Here is a 16,963-nt window from a genome sequence, read left to right as displayed (position 1 = left end):
CACAGCTCCCAAATAACAGTGGCTTAGAACAACCAAAGTGAACCTCATGTGTGCCTTATCCGTTGTTCTTTGGCTGCATCTCTGCTGTCATTTGTCTTTATTCTGGAAATGAGGCTGAAGTAACAGCTCCTATCTGGGACATGATGCTGTAGTTGTGGCAGAAAGAGAAAGCTTTCTCAGATGCAGCATGTACCCCCTTCTGCTGACAGTTTACTGAACAAGTCAGTCATGCTGGGTTAGAAAATCACATGAGTAAGGCAGATACCAATGGATTAGGGTATATGATTTTCCTATGAGAAAAATAATATGATTTCCTAAGTTTTCTCCCTTGGTCACAAGTATGTGCTTTCCTCCCTTCCACTTCCATAATACACTTACCCCCTCCCAAAGGTAAACAACATCTACCACTGAACGGAGGTAGCTCTGTGCTTTTTCTTTCTGTTGAGACTGAGGCTGAAGGAGAAGGCTTTGTATGGGGCATGCTGCTTTTGTGATTGAGGAGTAATGGTAGAACAGTGATATGATTTTCAAACCTTCTGTTCACACACAGCAAATATCATTCTGTTCACATTGTATTGACCAGTGCAAGTTCCATCACTGCACCTGATATAGGTGGTAGGATGCTATCTCCTTGGTTACCAAGTAGGGCAACAGACACCTGGGGACAATAGTCAACTTTCCCAGAAGGAGAAAGAGAGATGCCAAGGTTGAAAGAAAGGGCTATTGAGAATGGAAGACAGAAGATAGTATGATCTTATAAGCCACTGGAATAATAGCCCTTTTTATCAGATGCCTGAAGCTTTTATTTCAGGTGGAGAAAGGATTGATAAAGGCAGCAAGCTGCCTCATGCAATATATCAGTTAAAAATGGAGTTTCCAGCAAAACATCCTGGACATTACAGCAACAGGCATGTCTCAAATCAATATTATTTATGTTTGATACAGTTCACAAGACAGTTTTCTTCATAAGATTGAACAGATATTTGTAACTATTATCTCATTTATTCTTCTGTGGTTATTTAAATTAGTACATGGGGGTTAATTGATAAATACCAACATCCTTAATTTTAAAAATCACATGAAACTATTAAGAATAAGAGGATACTTTTAAACATTAGAGAACATATATTTTAGATCTGTAGCCAATGTAACAATATAGAATGAGCACTAAAAGCTTCCCCATGAATTGTGTAAGCTACTTGAATTAATCAGGGATGTTTTGCTCCCTCTATTATTAAATATTTTCTGGAATTTCTCCTCCACATAGTCAGATCTGAACTGACACAAGATTTGAAAAAAGTATTTGAAACAAGATTTGAAATAAATATTAGAAGGACAAAGTTTATGTGATAGGCTACACAAGATAAATATTTAAAAATCAATAGTGTTTTATATACCTACAGTTAGAAGATATAATTGGAAAATAATAGTCCATTTGCAAAAGCATTGCAGACTACCAGAAGAGACTGAACATTAAATCTGTTGTCAAATGGAACTGAATTTTTATCCCAGTTCTGCCACTTACTGTATGTCTCTTCTCATACTGTTTATCTTTCTAGGTTTCAATTTCTCTCACTTGTAAAATGTAGATAACAATAGTCTTTATTTCATAGAATTGTTAGAGAGAGTGAGCAATAACTAAAACTTTTAGAAAGCTGGCTGTACGTACAGAACAATTCTAAGGAATTTGCACATGTTATCTCAATTAATCCTAACAATGACTCTATGAGGTGGATAGAGTTATTAACCCTTTTTTTAAGAAATTAATATGAGACAACAAAATGCCAAGTAGCTTGCCCAAGGTCACTCAGCTACAAAAAACAGTGATAGGATTTGAGCTCAGGCTATTTGACTCCAGAGCCCACACTTCTAATAACTGCATACCACCCACTGATATTTATTGAGAAGTTACTAAGTTCTCGGGGTTCATCAATGAGCAAAATAAAGATATAACCTCAAGGATGTTACATTCTAGCCAGCAGAAGGAGACAGAAAATATAAACATAAACAACAGATAAATTATTAGTATGCAGGAAGCCATAAGTGCCATGGGGAAAACAGCTCAGACTCAGCATAAAGAGAAAGTGTGGAATAAGCAGGTGTGGGTTGAGTCTCTTTGTTGGGTCCTTCTTCAAAATGTCCTCATGTTGGGCACTCTAGAGCCCAGGTCCTCATCTCTTTATTCTTACTTGTATCCTTGCTCTCATCTAGTCTCATGGTTCAATGTCTCCAGCACAGACTTTTCTCCTAAACTCTTCATTCATGTGTCTAACTGCAGATTCCATATACAACTGTGTAATAAGCCTCATTGAGAAGGTGAAATATGAGCAAAGAGCTTGAAAGATATGAAGATGTTAGCAAAACAGGCATGGGAGAGAAGCACTCCAAGTGAAGGAGCTAAAGCTAAGGGCCCATAGCAGGGTCATGCCTAAGGCAAGAACAAGAATGAATGTGGCAGGAGAGGACTGAGCAGGTAAGACTGTAGTAGAAGACTGAACCACAGGTAAAGATGAGCCTTTACTTTACAGTTCTTTATTTATGAGCTTTTATATGTATTTTGACATTTGTTCTAAAATGGAAAGCCATTGCAGTATTTTGAATAGGAATGACAAAAATCTAACTTATATTTTCAATTTTCACTCCAGTTGCTACATTGAGAATGGATTATAGGGGAGCAAAAGTCAGGGAGGCCTGGTCAGAGCTACTGCTATAATCCAGAAGAGAGAAGTTACTATACTGTACTCCCAATGTCATAGTAGGAGAGGTGGCAAGACACAGTCATAGTCTAGATCTACAAACAATGGTTCTACAACAATAAGATGCATTAAATATGTAATATGAGAGAACTGGAGTAGCCAAAAATGTCAAGATTTTTACCAGAACTGACTTGAGGAATTAGAAGGATGGAGTTGCCATCAACCAAGGTAGGAAAGCTGCAAAAAAAGTATATTTGGTAAGAGAGACTAGGGGTTCATTTTGGCCATGTTGAAGGTGAGATATCTCTTAGTCATCCACATGGAGATACAGAATCCACAGCTGGATGCATGAAATGAATAGTTTAGGAGAAAAGTCTGTGTTGGATGAAAGCAACAAGGATGCAAATATGAATAGAGGTGAGGACCTCAGCTCTAGAGTGCGCCAACATTAGGACATTTTGGAGAAGGACTCAACAAAGAAGACTGAGAAGAAGCAACTAGTTAAGTTGCAGGAAAGTCAAAAAAGTATGTATGTCCTAGAGGCCAAGTAAAGAAGCAGCTCATCAAAGAGAAGGGAGATAATTGTGCTAAATGTTACTGGGTCAAATTAGATGAGAATTAATCACTGACTATTAGATTTAGCACCATGCAGATCACTGAAGATCCTAATTACATATTTGTTGTCATGGTAGGGGCAAAAGCCTGATTCAAGTCAGTATGGTACAGGAATAATAACTTAATTAGAGAGAATGGGAGGAAAGAAATTGGACTACAATAGTTAAACTGGTATGAAAGCTGGTAAGAAGGAGTTAAGGTCAAAGATTTTTCTTTTAATTCTTTTTGTTAAAGATGGAAGCATATTTTTGTGTGATGTGTACAACAGAGAGTACATTTTTAACAATAGAAGACAAAGTGGGGAAAATGTTTGCAACAATGTCCTCAAGTAGACAAGAAAGATGGGAAATATGCAAGTGTGGACATTGATTCACTAGGAGCACAGATATCATCACTGGTAAAGATAGGAAGGCAAGGCATATGCATACAGGTGCTTCTAGCTGGGTAGGTGTGGTGGGAGTCTAGGGCATATCTCCTGTTTACATTAATTTCTCAGTGAGATAACAGACAAGGTAATTAGTGGAAAAGGAGGAATGCAGAGGAGGTGTTCTAAGTTTGAGAAAAGTGCAGAAGGGTTCACTTAAAAGCACAGAAATGTAAATGGACTTGCATTTTGCTGGGCCTTGAGGTCTGTGTATCACACTGCAGGAAAAATATGTAAAGCCCTAAGCACAGTGTCTGGCAAAGAGTAACTACTGAGAATATATTACCGATCATTTGTTCTTCATTCATTTAGCCATTCAACATGTATTATTGCACATCACCTACCCACTAGACACAACTGTAAGCACTGGGGATACACTATGAATAAGAAAAATATCTGCCCTTATGTACTTAATATTCTAGAGGGAGGAGTTAAACTGAATATCTGCAAAGTAACCCAATGGCCTAATAGTTCAGATAGTAAGAAGTGCCACAAAGGAAAAAGCATTAGACAGCAATCTGTGGTGTCAAGAAACTTGTCTTCTAAAAAGTAACATTTACATTGAAGCATTAACAAAGAGAAGTGGGCAGCCCACAAAGTTTTGGGGAAAATAGTCTCCAAAACAAAGGGAAAAATCAAGTCAAATGCTCTGAATCAAAAATGAGTGGGTTGTGTTGGGAGCAAGAAAAAAGCTGGTGTCTGGGTTCAATGAGTTGAAGCCTGAAAAACCTTGACAGCCCTGGTCAGAGAGATTGGATGACTGCAATGGGAAGCTCTTAGAGGGTTGGTTGTAACCTCTAATCACTCTTATCTGCTGCAATAATCTGGGTAAGAAATGAAGTTGGTTAGGACCAGGGTTATAGCAATGGAGATGACAAGAAGTGGAGGATCTCAGGCATATTTTGGAGGACATGCTAATGGAGAGAATGTAAAGGAAGTATGACACTTAGAATATTTGACAAAGAAAGATGCCAGTACAGGTAACTAAGGTGAAAAAAGGAGGATAAAATCAGACTTGGAAAAGGTCAGAGGACAAGTGAAATCAAAATCTTTTGTGGATGTGCTGATATTTAGATGTTTAATAGCTTTCCAAATGTTGAAGAGGCAATTGGATATTCAGTCTGGAATCCAGGAGAATTATAGAGGGGCTAAAGATAAAGATTTGTGAGTAGGGTTTCCAGATTTAGAAAATTACAAAACAAAACAGAACAGGATGTCCACTTTGAATTTCAGATAAACAGTGAATATTTTCCTAGTAGAAGTGTGTCATGCAATATTTGGAACATACTTATACAAAAAACTATTTGTGGTTTATCTGAAATTCAAATTTAACTGGATGTCTGGTATTTAATATGATAATATAAGTCATCAGAATATATTTACTTTATATTATTATACTTATTTTTAATTTGTCTTAAAATACCTTCAAAATGGATAGGACTTATACATACAGAAAATTGAAAAAAATAGCTGCTGATAATTTAAAATCTTAAAACTTAAGGTAATAAATTGAAAAATTTTTTAAAGATGTCTTTTTGCCAATAAAATGTTAAAAGTTATCAAAAATTATTATTTATTGCCATCAAAGGGTTTAGGAGATGAAAACTTGTATATATGACTAGGATAACCAAATTAAATATTCTTAAAAGCAATTTAGCAATATGTATGAAAATCAGTTGAAAGATGTTAAGAATTCCAGAATGGTCTACCTCAAACCAAAATTTTCTTTGACATTTTTAAAAGGACTTAACTTGTCACCATTATTCAATGTTACCATGCAAATAGCACTACAAACAGACAATACATCAGTTGTTTTCAGTCACAAGTGCTTGGGTATAATAGAATCATTTTCCATTGCTAGTTGGTAAAAGTGTCCCACAGAGTCAAAATGACACATAAGGTTTAATGAAGGAATCAGCCCTGAGAACAATTCGGAGAGAGAATACTGTCCAGAGTCAAGAGGGTGCTTTATTAACTAGGAAAATGTAACGAGAACATGCATACCCAGGTGTGTGAGCTAGCAACCAAGGGAGAAAAGTAATTTAAAAAGTGGGCAGAACACTTCAAAATGTAGATGGCACCACAACTTTGGCTTTGATCATCCCACTCTGAAGACAAACTATAAAGAAAATATACTGCACAGGAAGAGGGTATGATTGGGAAAAGGTGTCCAGTGCAGTCAAAGCAGATCACCCAGGTGATGTGAGAAACACTTTTCCATCTCTGCCCCACTGCAGAGCATAGACTCAGGACTGACAGTATAATAGTGAAAATGTAGGTTGTGCTGATGTTCAATAGATCTCTCAAGCAGATGCAGTCAAGGAAGGGACAATCAAGAACCCACCTAGGGCCATTTATGTTCTCACATTTCTTAATATTATAAATGAGATTTTGGCACCCATTCCTTTTTTTCCTTTCACACTCCACAATACTTAGAGAAGAACTTCCTAATTGCCTCTGTACATTAAATCTTTCTAATGATAACAGCATTAACTCAGGCTCACTTTTATTTTGGGCCAAATTATCATCATTGTACCATACGGAATTAATTAAAATGTAGCCAGGAAAGGCTGCTCTGAACGACAGAGACAGGGTTTGATTCTAAAAACCTGTGGGAATTGTCAGTGAGATGGGAAAAGCAGCCAGCAGTCCTGCACCAGAGCCCTGGCTGGTATTTCAAATTCTGTTTGGAAAGGAGGCCATAGTGGGCTAGGGGAAGGGGACAGAAAAGACAGGAAACATGGGTAAGAAATTGAGATAACAGTTTTAAAAACAAGCTTGGGCTGTTCAGGTTGGGAGCATCATTTGGTGTAATTGCATATGTTCAGCATTTAGTATCTCTAGAGAGATTTAGCTTGAGTTGCGACTTCTCACATTTAATGAAGCGAAACTCTCTCAGGCCACTGCAAGACATATCTAAGGATGAAAACCAGTAATTTACAGCTTTACTGACCTTATTACAGTGTACTTTGTGCTTGGCTGCTCTTCTCTCTTAGCTGGGCCATTATCAAAGGCTCCATGGAATATTGGCTATTAGCTACATGCAGACCAAGGGGCTTTGTCTTCAAGGACTATGAGAGGAGGGTGTGGAAGATATTGAATATTTTACCTTAACTCCTAAGAAAAATCAAAATAGCAACATGCTCTTTCAAACACTAATATGCATGTGAATGGTGGTGATGAGGCAAAGTCTCCAATAACAAACAAGCCTTGGTGCAAAGGCTTCTAAAAGATGGGCTAATTACACTGACAGCCCAATAACAATGAATATTCTCCACTAGCTGATGAATAGCTCCTGATTTTGAGATGCCTAACCTACATCTGTGCTATGGAGATGGAAATAACAACGTAACAGAAAACACCATCATATTTGCCAGATGACAGGGGCTCACTGTGAGAAGACCAGGACTTCAGGTTCTTACATTTGGTTGGATCTTATTGCCAGGAATTAGCTTCATAGAAGAAAACACACTTCAACACACACGCAAGCATGTGTGCAAATTTTCATTCAACAAGTATATGGAGCTCCTACATATGCTGGGCAAATTTCTAGGCCAGGAATCAGCAAACATTTTCTGTAACGTGCCACATAGAAACTATTGTAGGTTTTGTGGACCACATATGGTCTCTGTCACATATTCTGCTTTAGTTTTTTTTTTTTTTCTTTAAACAACCCTTTAAAAATGTAAAATCAATTCTTAATTTAGGAGATCTGGTTGCAGATTATAGCTTACTGATCCTTGTTCAAGGCACTTGACCAAAAACTGTGACAGAACTAAAAAAACAAGAAATTGTCCTGCCCTCGAGGAGTATGAGGGAGGCAATGCAACAAAAAACCCATCATTAGTATCAAATAAAATATATTAAGAGGGGACTAGTACAAGGGAAAAAAGAAAAAGGTCCATCTAGAGACAGTGGGAGGATAACATTAAAGAAAAATATTTGGGAGAAAAAGACCTTCTATTTAAGTTCAGGCTTTGAGATCATGATGAGCACCTCTTAAATGAGAGTTTTAATGTTTCAGAAGAGGAACCATGGTTCATGGTAATCTCATGTATTTTAGAGCCAACACACTTAAACTTACCAGCTCTGCCACTTAACAGTTGTATGGCTATGAGAAAGTGGCTTAACATTGTCAGATTTTCATTTCTGCATCTGAAAAACAGGAACCCTTACGTATGTTCTACCATCATGCAAGTTTGCTGTGAGACCCACGTGAGTTAATCTATGTGGTCGTGTTTTGTAATTAGTAAAGCAAAAGACAGACCTTCACCAGAGCTGCATCTGCTGGAAAGATGCATTTTGTTGCTGTTGTTATTTTGCTTATGTATTTCATGAAAACGGATGGTCTTTTTGAAACAAATGATGAGATATGGTTTATATTTCTTTGATAAAGACAAGGGCATAAGGAAAGGCCAGCCTGTGAGTCCATAGAAAAGGTGTCCTCTGAAGTGAAGTGACAGAAGGTTCACCATCCCAAAATCCCAGGTAACATAAAATATTCTTTCACAGGACTATTAAAGTGCCTAAAATTTGAAGTAGTAGTCTCATTCTCTTAATATGGGAAGACTCCCATATATGAAGAGATGTTATATGGCTTGTGATGGTTAATGCTTTGTATTACAATCTGTTGTTAGAGAGCAATCAACTACTTGAACTAAAGCAGGGCTGCCCTCCTAGATGAAGACTTATCCAAAGCATGAATCATTGGGTTGGGAGACCCGTTGTTCACAGACATAAAATAAAGTGTTTGTACAATTGATTTTAAGAATTTCCAGGGCAGTGATCTAAGCAGCTTTGGCAACACAGCTCATAGGGTAACCTTGGCTAGTGATTAAAACTGTAAGATGCATGCCAAAGGAAAGCATATAGATCCCAAATACGGCTTTGCCCATTTTATTGTTTCATATAAGGCCAATCTTGAGAACCTAGCAGAAAATAATATATAAATTAAAGAAAAATCTGCCTCAGGCTTCATGGAATTTGTTAACACTTCATCCTTGAAAGTGAAAAATAAGCAGATGTGATATGGACTACAAAGTTTCCCTATGTAGAATCTGGTAGTTTTATCCTAGATATACACTTAGAGTCATATTCCTTGAGTGAGTCCCTATGATGGACTCAACAGTCCATTTGAAGGGAAAAAAAGAGTGCCACAATATTCATGAATAGTGATACCTTATAATGAGGCTAGGTGTGACGCCATTGTGATGGCATTATATATATATATATAATTACATATTATATTATATGTACATATACTTAAAATCCAGGATGTGAGGGCATGATAAAAGGAAAAACTTTCTGAAATAGTCCTACAAAAACCCCTAAAACTAAGTTTACAATTATTCCACTGAATAGAGATATTCCCTCTGTAGTTAATCAAGAGATATCTCTCCTGTGCACATGCATGTGCACATGCATGTGTGTGTGCACACACATGTACACACATACATAGTGAGAAAAGAATATACTCATTTCAAAGCTGTTTTTTAGAAGCAATGAAAGATAAGGTTTACTTTCAGAGACTTCCTCTGACAACCTGTTACAAAACTATTCCCTTTATCTCAGCCTGAGGCTATTTCATTTCTGAAGACTTCTTCCTGTATAATTAAACAAGCACTGCCACACTCTGGCAAGCTCTACCAAATGTACTTTTTAAAAAAACAAACTTCTAACACCATTTTAACTATCATTTGCCTGTTTCCTCTCTTACCATTTTAACTATCATTTGCCTATGTTTCCTCTCTTACCATCACCAATTAGCTGGATATTTCTACATAAACAGAAGCTGCCTAGATTCTAATAGACTGCCCCACTTCTTCTGGTAACTCACTAAGATGCACTAGCACCATAAATCCTTTCTGCAATGTTCCAGCTTCTCCTGTGGCCACAGCTGTGAAGCTGAGTTGTCTAGAGAGGAGGCTTGTAACGGGCAGATGTGAAAGCTCCTCTTTGAGTTAGTTGACCAACATGCTATGGCAAAGGGTCACAAACTTAAAACAGTGTTTTATTTTTTATTTTGGTAACATTAATGTACAATTACATGGGCAATATTATGGTTACTAGACTCCCCCCATTATCAAGTCTTCACCACATACCCCATTACAGTCACTGTCCATCAGCGTAGTAAGATGCTATAAAATCACTACTATCTTCTCTGTGTTGTACTGCCTTCCCTGTGTGCTACCCCACCCTACATTATGTGTGCTAATCGGAATGCTACTTATTCCCCCTTCTCCCTCCCTTTCCACCCATCCTCCCAGTCCCTTTCCCTTTGGTAACTGTTAGTCCATTCTTGGGTTCTGTGATTCTGCTGCTGTTTTGTTCCTTCAGTTTTCCTTTGTTCTTATACTCCACATATGAGTGATATCATTTGATACTTGTCTTTTTCTGCCTGGCTTATTTCACTGAGCATAATACCCTCTAGCTCCATCCATGTTGTTGCAAATGGTAGGATTTGTTTTCTTCTTATGGCTGAATAATATTACATTGTGTATACATACCACATCTTCTTTATCCATTCATCCACTGATGGACACTTAGGTTGTTTCCATTTCTTGACTATTGTAAATAGTGCTGCAATAAACATAGGGGTGCATCTGTCTTTTTCAAACTGGGCTCCTGCATTCTTAGGGTAAATTCCTAGGAGTAGAATTCCTGGGTCAAATGGTATTTCTATTTTGAGTTTTTTGAGGAACTTTCACACTGCTTTTCACAATGGTTGAACTAATTTACATTCCCACCAGCAGTGTAGGAGGGCTCCCCTTTCTCCACATCCTCACCAACATTTGTTGTTGTTTGTCTTTTGGACGGTAGCCATCCTAACTAGTGTGAGGTGATATCTCATTTGGTTTTAATTTGCATTTCTCTGATGATAAGCAATGTGGAGCATCTTTTTATGTGCATATTAGCCATCTGAATTTCTTCTTTGGAGAAGTGTCTGTTCAGATCCTCGGCCCATTTTCTAATTGGATTATTTGCTTTTTGTTTGTGGAGGTGCATGAGCTCTTCATATATTTTGAATGTCAACCCCTTATTGAATATGTCATTTATGAATATATTCTCCCATACTGTAGGAGGCCCTTTGGTTTTACTGATTGTGTCCTTTGCTGTACAGAAGTTTTTCAGTTTGATATAGTCCAACATGTTCATTTTTGCTTTTGTTTCCCTTGCCTAGGGAGATATGCTCACGAAGAAGTTTATGTTCATGTTTATGTCCAAGAGATTTTTGCCTATGTTTTTTCTAAGAGTTTCATGGTTTCATTACTTACATTCAGGTCTTTGATCCATTTTGAGTTTACTTTTATGTATGGGGTTAGACAATGATCCAGTTTCATTCTCTTACATGTAGCTGTCCAGTTTTGCCAACACCAGCTGCTGAAGAGGCTGTCATTTCCCTGTTATATATCCATGGCTCCTTTATCATATATTAATTGACCATATATGCTTGGGTTAATATATTTGGACTCTCTATTCTGTTCCACTGGTCTATGGGTCTGTTCTTGTGCCAGTACCAAACTGTCTTGATTACTGTGGCTTTGTAGTAGAGCTTGAAGTTGGGAAGCAAGATCTCCCCTGCTTTATTCTTCCTTCTCAGGATTGCTTTGGCTTTTTGGGGTCTTTTGTGGTTCCATTTGAATTTAGAACTATTTGTTCCAGTTTGCTGAAGAATGCTATTGGCATTTTGATAGGGATTGCATTGAATCTCTAGATTGCCTTGGACAGGATGACCATTTTGACAATATTAATTCTTCCTAGCTAAGAGCATGGGATGAGTTTGGATTTGTTAGTGTCCTCTTTAACTTCTCTTAAGAGTATCTTGTAGTTTTCAGGGTATAGGTCTTTCATTTCCTTGGTTAGGTTTATTCCTAGGTATTTTATTCTTTTTGATACAATTGTGACTGGGATTGTTTTCCTGATTTCTCTTTCTGCTAGTTCATTGTTGGTGTATAGGAATGCAACAGATTTCTGTGTATTAATTTTGTGTCCTGAAACTTTGCTGAATTCAGATATTAGTTCTAGTAGTTTTGGAGTGGAGTCTTTAGGGTTTTTTCTGTACAATATCATGTCATCCGCAAACAGTAACAGTTTGGCTTCTCCTTACCAATCTAGATGCATTTTATTTCTTTGTGTTGTCTGATTTGCCGTGGCTAGGACCTCCAGTACTTTGCTGAAAAAAAGTGGGGAGAGTGGGCATCCTTGTCTTGTTCTTGATCTTAGGGGAAAAGCTTTGTGCTTCTCACTGTTAAGTGTGGTGTTGTCTCTGGGCTTGTCATATATGGCCTTTATTATGGTGGGATACTTGCCCTCTATACCCATTTTGTTGAGAGTTTTTATCAGGAATGGATGTTGAATTTTGTCAAGTGCTTTTTCAACATCTATGGAAATGATCATATGGATATTGTCCCTCTTTCTGTTAATGTGGGGGATGATGTTGATGGATTTTCAAATGTTATACCATCCTTACATCCCTGAGATGAATCCCACTTGATCATGGTGTATGATCCTCATAATGAATTTTTGAATTCGTTTTGCTAATATTTTGTTGAGTATTTTTGCAACTATGTTCATCAGTGATATTGGTCTGTAGTTTTCTTTTTTTGTGGTGTCTTTGCCTGGTTTTGGTATTAGAGTGATGCTGGCTTCATAGAATGAGTTTGGAAGTATTCCCTCCTCTTCTATTTTTTGGAAAACTTTAAGGAGAATGGGTATTATGTCTTCTCTAAAAGTCTGATAAAATTCAGCGGTGAATCCATCTGGTCTGGGGGTTTTGTTCTTGGGTAGTTTTTTGATTACCAATTCAATTTATTTGCTGGTAATTGGTCTGTTTAGATTTTCTGTTTCTTCCTTGGTCAGTCTTGGAAGGTTGTATTTTTCTAGAAAGTTGTCCATTTCTTATAGTTTATACAGTTTCTTAGCATGTAGGTTTTCATAGTATTCTCTAATAATTGTTTGTATTTCTGTGGTATCCATCATGATTTTTCCTTTCTCATTTCTGATTCTTTTTATGTGTGTACATTCTCTTTTTCTCTTAGTAAGTCTGGCTAGGGGTTTTTCTATTTTATTTATTTTCTCAAAGAACCAGCTTTTGGTTTCATTGATTTTTTATATTGTTTTATTCTTCTCAATTTTATTTATTTATTCTCTGATTTTTATTATGTCCCTCCTTCTGCTGACTTTGGGCCTCATTTGTTCTTCTTTTTCCAGTTTCTTCAATAATTGTGAATTTAGACTATTCATTTGGGATTTTTCTTCCTTCTTTAAATAGGCCTGGACTGCTATGTACTTTCCTCTTAGAACTGCCTTTGCTGCATCTCACAGAAGTTGAGGTGTTGTGCTGTTGTTTTCATTTGACTCCATATATTGCTTAATCTCTGTTTTAATTTGGTCATTGACCCATTGATTATTTAGGAGCATGTTAAGCCTCCATGTGTTTGTGAGCCTTTTTGTTTTATTTCTAGTGTCATAAGTTTGTGATCTGAGAAGTTGGTTGGTACAATTTCAATCTTTTTTAATTTGCTGAGGCTCTTTTTGTGGTATACACAGTATTTTGTAATCACAATATCCATATGAAAAAATTCTTACCCACTTTTTTGTGCTCATTCAGCCTCTGGCACATGAAAAAAAACAATAAATATTTACTAAAGCAATATTAAATTATTTTTTCTTCCTGATATAGAAACTCAAGTACAACAAGGTTAACCAACTTGGTATCAGAGGAAACTAGAGCTCTCAGCATTTATATCCTACCCAACCTATATCATAGACTCCAGATTGTGAAAGACTTCAGGTAATAAAGTAAAATGGTTTGTTAAATACATTGACATGCCATATTTTAGGTATCAGATATAAAACTGCCAAAGGAATCTAAATAAAATAATGACCTTTACCACTTGGAGTTGATATATTTACAATCTAAACAAGAAATCTGAGATTAGATGGCTTGTGAAGCTTATCATAACATTACAAAAATTAAAATAATATAAAGAATGGACTAATATTCAAAATATAAAAAACTCATACAACTCAATAATAACAAAAAGTAAATAAAAATGGAAAGAGCACCTGAATGGAAATTTTCCAAAGAAGACATACAGATAGCCAATAGACACATGAAAAGATGCTCAACATCACTAACCATCAGGGAAATGCAAATCAACACCAGAGTGATTTATTACCTCATATCATTCAGAATGGCTAATATCAAAAAGACAAGAAATAAGAAGGGTTTGTGAGGATGTGGAGAAAAGGGAACCCTTGTAAACTGCTGGTGGGTTTGCAAATTGTTGCAGCCCCTACAACAATGATGAGCCATAGATAAATGGCAATAGAGAAAATGGGTTATACAGATTGGTTCCCAATTTTAAGAAGAACAACAGTATGGAAGTTTCTCAACAAACTATGTATCATATGACCCAGCCATTCACTTCTGGGAATTTACCTGAAGAAAACAAAATCACTAATCCTAAAAGATAAATGCACTCCTGTGTTTACCACAGCATTTTTTATAATAGCCAAAATATGGAAACAACCTAAATGTCCATCAACAGATGAATGGGTAAAAAAGAGGTGGTACATATATACAGTGGAATATTACTCAGCCATAAAAAATGTGATCTTGCCATTTGAAACAACGTAGAAGGACCTAAAGGTATTATGCTAAGTGAAATAATTCAAACAGAGAAAGACAAATACTATATGATTTCATTTACATATGGAATCTAAAAAGTAAATTTTACACACATTCTTTCTGTAATCACAATATTCATATGAAAAAATGGCAAAGAAAATTGAAAGACTCATAAGTACAGAGAATAGACTGGTGGTTGCTATATGGGAGGGGAAGGGATGTTAGATGAAGTAGGTGAAGGGAAAAAGTTTAAAAATAAAGAAAGAAAATAATAATAAAAACTCACAAACCCACTTGATATGAATCCAGCAAACTTGGGCAGGGATTCGATAGCTAAATAAAATTCTTATAAATTGGTTAGTTTTCACTGGGAATAAAGACCTCTAAGCAGATGCCCAGCTTCATGGTGAGCTACAGCATCATTTGCTATGTAAAGGAAAACACAGAGTAAAAAGTCAGAATGAGTCAGATGATCTAGATTTCTAATTTTACCTTTACCGCTAACTAGCAAGTAAACTTAGGTCACTTTGCAACTGTGATCACTTATTTTTAGTTTTCCCATGCATATAGGTATGGATTCCCTGGATACTATATCAAATCAAGTCTATGATATTATTTTTAAGTTACAAAATACTACATTACCTTAGATGTTGTAAAATAGTATAGTTATTTAGTAAAGGTTAGGGGGAAAGGGTTGAATTTTGTTATAAACTTCACCTATCACACTTGTCAAACAATCCTGCCAGAAATACAAGCATCCAAGAGGAGAAGGTCAATGGCATTGAAATGTTCTTTGTTGCAATTAAATCATTTACATAAACATTTGATGAACCATGGATAAATGGCAATAGGGCAAAATGGGTTATACAGATTGATACCCAATTTTAAAAAGAACAAAAATATTTGATTGCCATTATATCTGATAGCTTCTGGTGAAAGGTTACTAAGGAATATTGATTAGTCTTTCCATAATAAGTCTTAATCTCAGCACTGGCTACTGAAGGATGAAGGAAATAACTTGATTAACAAAGTTCTTGAGCAACCACTGCATGGTTGACTTCCAGACAGGAAGGGAAAACAAATGCATACATAGAAAAAAGTAACACCATTTTCCAAATAATCTAGAAAAAACATTTTATGATTGAGAAAATGCACCACCTATGATTTTTTTTATTGAAGTATCATTGATATACAATCTTATATTGATTTCAAGTATACAACACAGTGGTTCAACAGTTACCCATATTATTAAATCCTCAACCCCAACAGTGCAGTTACTATCTGTCAACATAGGAAGATGATACAGAATCATTGCCTATATTCTTCATGCTGTACTACTATCCCTGTGACAAACTTATGATTAAGAATTTTTGTGTCCTTTATCCCCCTTATCTTCCCCACATGCCAACCCCAAGTCCTTCCCCATGATAATCACTGCTCACTTCTCAGTGTCTGTGAGTCTACTGATATTTTGTTCATTTTGTTTTGTTTTGTTTTTAGATTCCACAAATAAGTGAAACCATATGGTATTTGTCTTTTTCCACATGACTTATTTCTCTTAGCATAATATGATCTAGGCCCATCTATTTTGTTGCAAATGGCAGGATTTCTTTCTTTTTTATGGCTGAATAATATTCCATTGTGTAAGTATACCACTTCTTCTTTACCCATTCATCTATTGATGGACACTTGGGTTGCTTCAATAACTTGGCTTCTGTAAATAATGCAGCAATAAACATATGGGTGCATATATATCTTTTGAATCAGGGATTTTGTTTTCTTAAGGTAAATTCCTAGGAGTGGGATTACTGGGTCAAATGGTATTTCTACTTTTAGTTTCTTGAGGAACCTCCATACTGCTTTCCACAGTGGCAACACCAATACATTCCCACCAATGGTATAGTAAGGTTCCCATTTCCCTGTTTCCTGACCAACACTTGTTATTTCTTGTCTTCTGGACAATGGCCATTCTAACTGGTATGAGGTGATATCTCATTGTGGTTTTAATTTGCATTTCCCTGGTAATTAGTGATGTGGAGCATCTTTTCATGTGCCTGTTGGCCATCTGAATTTCTTCTTTGGAGAATTGTCTATTCATATCCTCTTCCCATTTTTTAATCATGTTATTTGTTTTTCGGGTGTTGAGGCATGTGGACTCTTTATATTATTGGATTTTAACCCCTTATCAGGTGAGTCATTCACAAATATATTCTCCCATACTGTACAATGCCTTTTTGTTTTGCTAATGGTGTCCTTTGCTGTACAGAAGCTTTTTAGTTTGACATAGTCCCACTTGTTCATTTTTTATTTTGTTTTCCTTGCCTGAGGAGATGTGTCCAGGAAGAGATTGCTCCTACTTATGCTCAAGAGATTTTGCCTGTATTTTCTTCTAAGGGTTTTGTAGTTTCATCACTTACATTCAGGTCTTTGATTCATTTCAAGTTTACATTTGTGTAAGAAGTTAGACAATAATCCAGTTTCATTCTCTTGCATGTAGCTGTCCAGTTTTGCCAACACCGGTTGTGAAAGAAGCTGTCTTTTCCCCATTGCATATTCATGGCTTCTTTATCTTATATTAATTGGCCATGTATGTAT

Source organism: Manis pentadactyla, chromosome 7 (assembly GCF_030020395.1).
Source record: "Manis pentadactyla isolate mManPen7 chromosome 7, mManPen7.hap1, whole genome shotgun sequence".
NCBI lineage: Eukaryota > Metazoa > Chordata > Mammalia > Pholidota > Manidae > Manis > Manis pentadactyla.
This window is presented reverse-complemented; position numbering follows the sequence as displayed.